Here is a 12,360-nt window from a genome sequence, read left to right as displayed (position 1 = left end):
CCATAATTTTGAATTTTTCAAGAGATGTACAAAATTACTTTATGAGCTTCAATGCGAACTTGTTCACTTATTGCTCATGTTTGGTTCTTTAGTGTGCTTGACTTCATTGTATAGACAACTTGAGTTTAAGGCTCCTTTATTCTTTGAATTCGTTTGTTATCATCAAAATCTATGTGTAAATATATAATTACACGAAGTTTAAAATCTTGGATTCAACAATCTCCCACTTTTTGATGATGACAAATACTTGGTAGAACCCGAACCCTGTATTAATACTTAAGCTCCTCCTCAGAATGTGCATTAGTTTTTCAAGCAAAAGTATAAATATAATTCCAAGCATATATAACAAGTTTAGCAATTCAAACAATGTCAATATTCTAGTTTAAAACTTCTCTCCCTTTTGACATCATTAAAAAGGATCTGCAGCAAATAAATGGACTGAAGAAAAATGTGTGTTAGTAGATACTATATATCGTTGAAAAATTGGAGCCGCCTGTGACCCGACAAGTGTTGTAAAGCCTTGAGGCTTAACTTTATGAATTTAGTGTGGCTGAAGATTTGAACAATCGTTTAATATTGTTGACAAACAAGATTGAGAATTCTGAGTTTCTATAAAAAAAAATGATCATTTTCATCCATCGGATACAAAAAAAAAAATCACATTGCTCCTTGACCTAGATTCTATTTTAATATAACGATAGTTTGGCTCAGCAATTCTCTTCCATTAATATTCCAGACTTGAATCAGGAACTCTTTATGCCTCAACCATCAATTTTCTCTCCTGGAGCTGCTATTAATCTCGCTGGATTAACAAGAAAACTTTTGACAATATGTGTCCAGTATATTTTCTATTTTTTGACTAAATAAGATTTGAAGAGATGATAGCTTGTCTTGTTCTTTATGCTAACTCTATAAAATCGATCTTAAAGTTCATCCAATTCGCATCAAATTTTATTCTTATCTCTATAACTCATCTGCATTCCTTCAACATTCTCGCTTTAAGCTTTCAATTCTTTTCTTAATGGCTCATTCTTCTAACATTCATCTATGAGGTATTCTACACCTCAATGTTATGTCCTTTCTGCAGCTGCCATTGGTGCCATGTTGCAGCAAGAGAATAATAATTTGGCTAATAAGTCAGACTCTGATGCTATCTACAACTTAGTGAGTCTCGGGACTCGCTACTCCTCCTCTATAGTTGCTTTTTCCAAGTGGCTACAAGTCAGAAACTATAAGGATGAAAAGCTTAAAGAACAAATTGTTATACTTTAGCGAATTGTTCAAGAGTCTCACACAAGGGAATGAATCCTTTGGCAGAAGAATAAACAGTTAAAATTCCTATTAGATTCTTTATTCTGCTTTCCAGTTTCCATGGATAGGGATCGCATGATATTGTACAAAGAGAATGAGTATCTCAAACATGAGGTTAAGAACCTCAAGTTTATGTAAAAGTATTTATAAAAAAATTCTCTCTCTATTTTTATTGACTCTGGTCTATCTTTTCAGAGACATTCATCGCATGCAACATACCTATTTCTCTTCTAATCATACATAGTCTATCTTCTGGAAAAAGTTTTGTAAAAATATCTGCTAACTGATCTTGTGTGCATGTGAACTCTAGTACTATATCATCCTTATGCACATGATCTAAAAAAAATGATATCTAATTTCAATAAGTTTAGTTCTAGAATGTTGTATTGGGTTCTTTAAAAGATTTATAGTACTTGTATTATCATATTTGATTGGAATGTGATTATACATGAGTTTAAAATATTCAAGTTGTTGCTTCATGTAAAGAACTTGAGCACAACAACTGCCTGCAGCAACATATTCAGCCTCAGCAGTAGATAATACAACATAATTTTACCTTTTACTAAACTAGGAAACTAGTACATGACCTAAGAAATGACATGCTCCACTAGTACTTTTTCGATCAATTTTACAACCAGCATAATCTTCATCTGTGTAGCTGATTAGATCCAAGGACGTGTACTTAGGGTACTATAACCCTAGGTCAATTGTACTAGTAAGATATTTAAGAATACGCTTAACTGCAATCAAATGAGATTCTTTTGGAGATAATTGAAAGCGTGCACATAAGCACACACTGAATATAATATCTGGTCTACTAGCTGTCAAATATAATAAACTACCAATCATACCTCGATATACCTTTGAGTCAACTGACTTACCGGTTTCATTTTTATAAAGTTTAGTGGATGGACTCATTGGTGTTCCAATTTCCTTAACACATTCTATCTCAAACTTCTTAAGTAATTCCTTAATATATTTTGATTGATTGATGAATATTCTAGTTTTTGCTTGCTTGATTTACAATCCGAGAAAGAAGGTAAGTTCTCCCATCATGCTCATTTCAAATTCTTCTTGCATACTCTTAGCAAAACCTTGGCACATATTTTCATTAGTAGTATCAAATATTATATCATCAACATAAATCTGAATAAAAAGAATATCATCATTTTCGTCTTTAATGAAAAGAGTTATATCGATTTTTCCTCTTAAAAAATATTTTTCAATTAACAAACTACCGAGTCTCTCGTACTAAGCTCTAGGAACTTGTTTGAGTCCATATAGTGCCTTCGTGACTTTGAAAATATGATTTGGAGAAAGATGTAGTTTGCACTAAGGGGTTCACCCAGGAGTATGGGATTGACTATGAGGAGACTTTTGCTCCTATTGCTAGACTTCTCTGTCAAATCTTTGCTTGCAGTTGCTACTGTCCAGCATTGGAAACTTTTCAAATGGATGCTAAAAATGTCTTCCTTAATGGTGATCTTATTGAAGAAATTTACATATAGCCTCCACTTGGCTATGAGCATCCTCCACATAAAATTTGTCGTCTTCGTCACGCATTTGATGGGCTCAAACAGGCTCCTCGAGCTTGGTTTGAGAAATTTCAGTCAGTGGTTTCTCAACAAGGCCTTTTTTTCTAGCCCATATGATTCTGCACTCTTTCTTCACACTACAGGGGCAAGTACTATTCTCCTTCTTCTCTATGTAGAGGATATGATTATTACTGGTGATGATATTGCTAGTATTTGAGATCTTCAAACTTTTCTTAGTCAAAATTTTGAGACGAAGGATTTGGGACATTTTAACTACTTCCTAATTGGCCATGAAGTTACTTCGAATCAGGATGGTTATTATCTCAGTCAAGCCAAATATGCCTTTGATTTAATAAGCTCTTGGCCACTGACGGTTCCCGATTTGTAGATGCAACACTTTTTCGACAGTTTGTTGACAATCTCATTTATCTTACTCTCACTAGGCCTGACATTTCATATGATATTCATTTGGTCAGTCAATTTATGAGCTCACCTCAATCTACCCATTTTGCTGCGGTTCTTCGAATTTTACGCCACATCAAGGGTACTAAGTTTCATGGTCTGCACTTCTCATCTCACTCCTCTCTGGAGCTACAGGCCTATTCTGATGCAGATTGGGCTGGTGATCCTACTGATCGCCGCTCTACCACTGGTTATTGTTTCTTACTTGGTACTTCTTTGATTTCATGGTGTAGTAAGAAACAATCCGTTTTTGCCCGTTCTAGCATTGAGGTTGAGTATCGTGCCCTCGCTAATATGACATCCGAACTGTTGTGGTTATGCTGGCTTCTGACAGATATGTGTGTTCCTCAATCACTAAATTATCCTCTTCACTGTGATAATCATAGTGCCATTTAGATTGCACACAATGATGTGTTTCACGAGCGTACCAAACATATTGAGATTGATTGTCATTTCAGCCGCTACCATCTTTAGCAAGGTGTCCTCTAGTTACATTCAGTTTCTTCTAAAGATAATCTTATTGACATTTTTACGAAATCACATCCACCCGGTCGGCTTGGTGATTTTGTTTCCAAATTCTAGTTGACTTCGCCACCAAGAGTTTGGGGGGGGGGGGGGGGGAGGGGGGGATGTTAGTGTATATATATTTTTATATTATAATATCTCTAGAATATTAGATCATATCCTTAATTTCGTGTAATTATGCTATGTTAGAATCTTTCCTATTAGTTGTATTTCCTTATTTACTATGGCCATATTCAACTATATATAGACCACCTTTGTATAGTTTGAGATAGATAAAAATATACAATTATAAAATTATCTAGAACTCTCTCTGTTTCAATAAAGATTATGCCGCCCAGTGCATTAAAAATATCATCTGATTAATCTTTTGCCGATTACAATCAAATCATGTGTGATTTTGATGTACCGGACGACATCAAGGGTAGATCCCGAATAATTGGCCAAAGACTGGTTATGCAGAGGCTCGTAGTGTTGGTGGTGATGGCCAGCAATTGAACTAGTGTTGAATGTGGTAGATATAGAAGCCCAAGAATATCTGGCCTTTATGTGCTGTAATAATTTTCATGCACATCCAATGAAACAGGTGCATGCAATTCTTATATGAAGAAATAGTATGAAATAACTGCCACTTCACAAGAAGTTATGGTCTCTTCACCCTCCTTATTCTCATCCTTCATGCTCTTTTGGCTTTTTACAAACCACACACAGAGAACCAAACCATTCAACTGCCAAAAAATGAAAAAACATTAGAATGAGAAAGGAGAAATTAAGCCACTAAAATCAATAAAAAAAAAAGTATGGAGTCTAGATGTGTAATGCTCCAATAGAAGGTTCAAACCACAGACCTATACTCTAAAAGGACTAGTTAATAATACAATTGGAGCTCCATTAAAACCTTATAAAGAGCAAGAAGTTTTCATTTTCAAATAATGTGAAATCTCATACACCTTCTATTATTATCCTTATATTATCGTATGAAGTATCACAAAATACATTTTAAATATTTATATTAACTTTTTATTAATTATAAAATTATTAGAGTACTTATTTCAAGAATTGCCATCGTTTCTTTTTCCCAATAAACTATTAAATTGGGTTCAAAGTGATTTAATAATCTCATCAGTAATTATAATTTCAAGAGCAATTTCCATAATTTTCTTTTCAGATTACTCCTCAACTATTGAGTTTTTTTTTTTTTTTTTTTCAAAGCTTGAGTAGACACAAAAGTCTATACTATACATGGGGTATGACTCATTGCATGGTTGATGATTAATGTCCGTACTTTCCTGTACATTCTGAAATGCAATATTAACTTAATTATTGGCTAATTGTATATGTCCCCGAGGTAATATTTTAGATGATTGCTATGATGGGGAAGATTCTGGACTACCTATCTTTATAAACTCTTCAAATTCTTAATTTTAAATATTTTAAAATAAATTTTATGTTATATTTGTGGGTTAGGAATTAATTCAATCATGCAGAGGAAAAAGAGAAAAAAAAAAATTCAAAAAATGTTTTAAAATTATTCAAATATTGTGTTTCTCAAATCATGCAATACAAAAAGGAGGTCTTCTTCTCAAATCAATCATTCTCCACGGTATATCTACCGGGTATCTGGTGGACGGGACGGGACAGCAGAGTGTGGGGCCTACACGGGACAGCAGAGTGTGGGGCCTACTGCACCACCCATACTTTTGACCAGCCCCTTAAAAAAAAAAAATACTAATATTGACCTTTCTTTTCTAGTTTAGTTTTGTAAAATCTTCTTCTATAGAAGTATCGGTCAATCATATTCTGTACGCAAGTGCCATCATTCCTAGCCTCAAATCACTTAGATATTTTCTTCTAGGATTTTTCCGAGAAAATCTGGATTAGAATGGACAGGGTACCGGTAGGGTTACAACTATTCTTGTCACTCTTGTTTTCCTCGTAGGTATTTCCCAGAACTTGGCAAGTTTTTTTTTCCCAACCTTTCCTTTGGCTGTACCCCGTATGACAGAACTCTACATTATCAAACCGTAACAAAGTACTAATTTTAACCATAAAAATTTATGCATTTTGTTCAAAATTTTAAATAAAATATAATAAATAATTTAATATTTTCGTAAAATTTTAAAATTAAAATTATATTAAAAAAATTATATTATAATAATATTTTATTTAATTTTTAATTTTTATTTCAAAATGAGACCAAAATTTGTTCGTTGGCAGACCAAAATCTGAAGACAATTTCCTGAAATATTTTAACGATGACTTGCAAAAAATCATTTATAATTTAACTTGTTACTTGTTAGCCAAATATATATATATTTTTTACTTTTCACATTATTGCAATTATTGATACAACAGCCCTCGCAGTTTAATAAGTAGGAAAATCCATGCAAGGACTAGGCCCACTGGAGTCTATACAGAGAGACTTCCAACGATTTTGTGACAAATGTGAGTACGTAACAGCTGAAATAGAATTCCAGTGGCATCTTTTAATCATTATAAAAAAATATATATATGCTTCCTCAGACTTCTACTGTTCTACATGTGGCCTTATGTGTGATGGGCATGGAAGGAGTGAGAATTAGTACTTTATTTTGCAGAATTAATTATGTTCTTTTCAGAACACCATGTATATCTGCTGAACTTTGGACCTTCTGGTTTGAGGTAGAAGAGAACCTTTACAGCCACGCAAGATGTATTACTACCCTTTCTCTTTGTCCCTCTCACTCACCCTTGCAGAATTGAACTTGAAATAATGAAGTATTTTCGCATTGATACTTTTCCCATCTTTCTGGTTTACTTCAGAACGTCAATACTATTATGATCAAACATTAAAATCCAAAAGCTAGCAATCAATAATATCTTTATTAGTTGCCAAAATTTTCAGCACAAAACTTGTATACCTTTGTACTCATACCAAATCATGTAGAAGTTGTGACCATTGATGGTTACCTTTTGGATCTATAATCCTTCAATCTCTAAATCCTAATTTAACTAAGGAAGATTGTTGGTGTATATATTTTTATCTTAGAATATCTCTAGAATATTAGATCGTATCCTTAATTTTCTGTAATTATGCTACGTTAGAATCTTGCCTGTTAGTTGTATTTCCTGATTTACTTTGGCCTGATTCAACTATATATAGGCCACCTTTGTATAGTTTGAGATAGATAGAAATATACAATTATACAGTTCTCCAAAACTCTCTCGGTTTCAACATGGTATCACAGCCATATGTATGAGTTTTTTGTTGTCTGTGCACGGTATTTTTCTCGTGTTTTCTCGTTCCACCATTAGTGGTTTTTCCTTTGCACTTGACAGAAGTCCTACCACAAATTTTCGTTGGTTTTTCACTCAGATTTTCATCAAATCCGATCCTGAGAGGAGTCCTAAGAATTTTATTGATGTTTCTGTGTCAACCGTGTCTTGCTCTGCTACTGCACATGCCCCCACGCGTCGCTCACAATTTCTGCGTGTCGATCCAAGCGCCATAAGTGCCCAACCTCTCCATCAGCTTCCCAACCTCATTCAGCCCATTTGGCCCAAAAATGATGGCTCTAATTATAATATGTGGGCCCAAAATATGGAAGTTTTTCTTAAAGGTCGAAAATTGTGGCGCTATGTTTCTGGTGATATTCTTGGACCCAATTAACAAGATGGTGAGAGTGTTGATGTGTTTGCCTACTGGCTTGAAGATTGGCATAGTATTCATTATAAGATGTTGTCTTAGTTTATATATACTTTTGTTCCATCCATTCATAGCCTGCTTCCCAAGCTTGGTAATGCTAAAGCTGCTTGGGATTTTCTTGCTAAACGCTACAACTGCACTCATGATGTTTCGTTGCAATTTCATCTTGAGACTAAGCTTTATCAGATGCATCAGGAATCAGATCAGTCCATTGCTGATTTATATTCTCAAGTTAATACTCTTTGGGAACAGTTGTCTGCTGCAAATCCCCAACTCAAATGTTCTAACGACATTGAGTTGTTTGCCACCTACCGTCATCGTCGTAAGTTTATGCATTCTATGATGACACTTCATGAGAATTTTGAATCCACTCGAGCCTCTCTTTTGTATCGCACACCTCTTCCCACACTTGGAAACTACAGTTGCTAAACTTATTTTCGAAGAGAATTGTCGTTCCACCATGCAGATGCGAACTCAGGATTCTGTTGTTCTTACCATCCCTAAGGCGACATTTGGGTCTTCTCCAGCCTCGGGCCGTTTTCCTTCTTAATCCTTAAAGACTATCTTCTGTAAATACTACAAATGTTCAGGTTACTCTGTTACAAAATGTCGCAAATTGCAGAATAAAAATCAGTCTCGGGCCCTCTTGTTGCAAGCTGTTGCAGTGGCTCCAATTGCTCTTTCGCTCTTGAGTCTGTTGCTAAGCCTTCTTTAGTATCCACTACTCTCACTGCTGCTGACATTGAGGCATTAATTCATCAGGTTTTATCTCGATCTTCTAGTGCTTTGTCTGTCACCTCAGGTACATCTCATTGGTTTTTTGATTTTGCATGTTGCAATCACATGACTTCTGATTCCACCATTTTTTCACAAAAATCTACTTTGTCACCCAATCCTATCATATATACTACTGATAGTTCTCATTTACATGTTAGTCAAATTGGGTCCATTTCCTCCCCTACCTTATCTGTTGACAACACTTATCTTGTTTCCAAATTGTCCTTAAATCTCCTTTCAGTTGGTCAACTTTGTGAATTATGTCTTAAGCTTACATTTTCTAATGCTGGTGTTGATGTGCATGATCCACAGACGGGTCAACTCATTAGGATAGGCCATAAGATTGGACATCTGTCTGAGCTCCTTTTTTTGCAGCTTCCATCCCATCTGTCTCGTTCCATTGTTGCTCTTGCCATCTCTTACCATTTATGGCATTCTTGGCTAGGTCATGTCTCTATACCTCGTGTTCGTCTTTTGCCCTCCCAAAGTCACCTAGGTTCTATAGGGTTTGAGTGTTTTGATTGTCTCTTGTTAACTTGGAAAACAAACTCATTTATCTTTTAATATAAGGGAATCTTTTTCGGCTGCACATTTTGATTTTATTATTTGGGGTCCTGCACCCACTCCTATTGAGGGGGGATCTCGTTATTTTGTTATTTTTGTTGATGATTATTCTCATTATACATGGCTATACTTGTTACAACATCGATCTGAGCTTGTTTGTGTTTACCAAACTTTTCACAAAATGGTCCAAACTCAATTTTCTCATACCATTAAAGTTTTTCATTTAGATAATGCCATGGTATACAATGACAAAACTCTCCTTGAGTTCCTGAATCAACAAGGCACACTGTCCCATCATTCTTGTCCCTATACCTCTCAACAAAATGGTCGTGCAGAACGAAAACATCGTCATATCCTTGATACTGGAAGAGCTCTTTTACTTTCTGCTTCTTTACTTGAAAAGTTTTGGGGTGAAGCTACTCTTACTGCTGTGTACACTATCAATCAGGTACCCTCACCTATACTTCATAACAAATATCCTTATGAGCTTCTCTATGGTATGGTTCCTAACGATTTCTTACTTCGAGTTTTTGGTTGTGCCTGTTTTGTTGCTCTTCCTCCTCATGAACGGACCAAACTTAAACCCAATTCTCGGTTATGTTGTTTTCTTGGTTATGGCTTGACTCAAAAAAGTTATCATTGTTATGATCCTATCTCCAAATGTCTTCGAGTCTCTCGTCATGTGGAGTTTTGGGAACACAAACCATTTACTAGTCTATACACGTTCTCCCATTCCTCCTCTAATCACTCACTCATATTCACTGATCCCTCTATTGCACTATTTTCTGACTCTTCTGCAGAGATTCAAAGCTCCTCAGACAGTTCTTCCACTGCTGCACCCAATCCAGTTGATGGGTTTGATGGACCATCTGCCACACAACCCATTCCTTAGTCTTCTCCACTCCCTGAACCTAGTCGTTCCAATCGGGTAAGTGTTCCTCCTAGTCATCTTCATGATTATCATTGTTTCTTTATCCTTACCACCCTTCACGAACTTCACAATTATCGTGATGCTCGTACTGACCCTCTCTGGCAGCAAGCTATGCCTGATGAATCGCATGCTCCTGTCAAAACACATGCTTGAGATCTGGTGGACTTGCCTCATGGTAAAACTGCAGTGGGATGTAAGTGGATTTATAAAATCAAGACTCGAGCAGATGGATTAGTTAAACACTATAAGGCTTGACTTATTGCAAAGGGGTTCACCCAGGAGTATGAGATTGACTATGAGGAGACTTTTGCTCCTATTGCTAGACTTACCTCTGTCAGATCTTTGCTTGCAGTTGTTGCTATTTTGCATTGGAAAATTTTTCAAATGGATGATAAAAATGCATTCCTTAATAGTGATCTTACTGAAGAGGTTTATATGCATCCTCCACCTGGCTATGAGCATCCTCCACATAAATTTTTTCATCTTCGTCACTTTATGGGCTCAAACAGGCTCCTCGAGCTTGGTTTGAGAAATTTTAGTTAGTGGTTTCTCAACAATGCTTTCTTTCTAGCCCATATGATTCTGCACTCTTTCTTCACACTACAGGGGCAGGTACTATCATTTTTTCTTCTCTATGTAGATGATATGATTGTTACTGGTGATGATATTGTTGGTATTTGAGATCTTCAAACTTTTCTTAGTTAGAATTTTGAGATGAAAGGTTTGAGACATGTTAACTACTTCCTCAACCTTGAAGTTACTTCGAGTCGGGATGGTTATTATCTCAGTCAAGCCAAATATGACTTTGATTTACTTTTTAAAACTGGGTTAACAGATAGCAAGTTAGCCACTAGTCCCCTTGAGTATAATACAAAGCTCTTGTCACTGACGGTTCCCCACTTGCAGATGCAACACTTTATCAACATTTAGTTGGTAGTCTCATTTATCTTACTCTCGTTAGGCTTGACATTTCATATGTTGTTCATTTGGTCAGTCAATTTATGAGCGCACCTCGATCTATCCATTTTGTTGCGGTTCTTCGAATTTTACGCTACATCAAGGGTACTTTGTTTCATGGTCTGCACTTCTCCTCTCACTCCTCTCTAGAGCTATAGGCCTATTCTGATGCTGATTAGGCTGGTGATCCTACTAATAGTCGCTCCATCACTGGTTATTGTTTCTTACTTGGTACTTCTTTGATTTCATGGCGTAGTAAGAAACAATCCGTTATTGCCCGTTCTAGCACTAAGGTTGAGTATCGTATCTCCCTAATACGACATCTGAGCTTTTGTAGTTATGCTGGCTTCTAACAAATATGAGTGTTCCTCAATCACTAAGTTCTCCTCTTCACTATGATAATCGTAGTGCCATCCAGATTATGCACAATGATGTGTTTCACGAGCGTACCAAATATATTGAGATTGATTGTCACTTCATCCACTACCATCTTTAGCAAGGTGTCCTCTAGTTACTTTCAATTTCTTCTTAAGATAATCTTATTGACATTTTTACAAAATCACATCCACCTGGTTGGCTTGGTGATTTTGTTTTCAAACTCCAGTTGGCCTCGCCACCAAGAGTTTGAGGGGGGATGTTAGTGTATATATTTGTATCTTAGAATATCTCTAGAATATTAGATCATATTCTTAATTTCCTGTAATTATGCTAGGTTAGAATCTTTCCTATTAATTGTATTTCCTTATTTACTTTAGCCATATTCAACTATATATAGGCCACCTTTTTATAGTTTGAGATAGATAAAAATATACAATTATATAATTCTCCAGAACTCTCTCTGTTTCAATAAAGATTATGCCCCCAATGCATTAAAAATATCATCTAATTAATCTTTTGCGGATTACAATAAAATCATGTGTGATTTTGATGTACTGGACGACATAGGCTTCCCGAGTAAATGGGTGAATTCAATGGTAGATCTCGAATAATTGGCCAAAAATTGGTTGTGCAGAAGCTCGTAGTGTTGGTGGTGATGGCCAGCAATTGAACTAGTGTTCAATTTGGTAGATATAGAAGCTCCAGAATAACTGGCCTTTATATAAGACTCAGTGCTGTAATAATTTTCATGCACATCCAATGAAACGGGTGCATGCAATTCTTATATGAAGAACTAGCATGAAATAACTGCCACTTCACAAGAAGTTATGGTCTTTTCACCCTCCTTATTCTCATCCTTCATGCTCTTTTGCCTTTTTACAAACCACACATAGAGAACCAAATCATTCAACTGCCAAAAAATGAAAAAATATTAGAATGAGAAAGGAGAAATTAAGCCACTAAAATCAACAAAAAAAAATAAAAAATAAAATATGGAGTCTAGATGTGTAATGCTCCAATAGAAGGTTCAAACTATATGACTTATAGTCTAAAAGGACTAATCAATGATACAATTGGAGCTCCATTGAAACTTTATAAAGAGCAAGAAGTTTTCATTTCTAAATAATGTGAAATCTCATACACTTCCTACCCTTATCCTTATTGTATGAAGTATCACAAAAAGCATTTTAAATATTTATTTTAACTTTTTATTAGTTATAAAATTATTAGAGTACTTA

Source organism: Carya illinoinensis, chromosome 13 (genome assembly GCF_018687715.1).
Source record: "Carya illinoinensis cultivar Pawnee chromosome 13, C.illinoinensisPawnee_v1, whole genome shotgun sequence".
Taxonomy (NCBI): domain Eukaryota; kingdom Viridiplantae; phylum Streptophyta; class Magnoliopsida; order Fagales; family Juglandaceae; genus Carya; species Carya illinoinensis.
The sequence above is the reverse complement of the archived record's forward strand: the minus strand, read 5'-3'. Positions refer to the sequence as shown.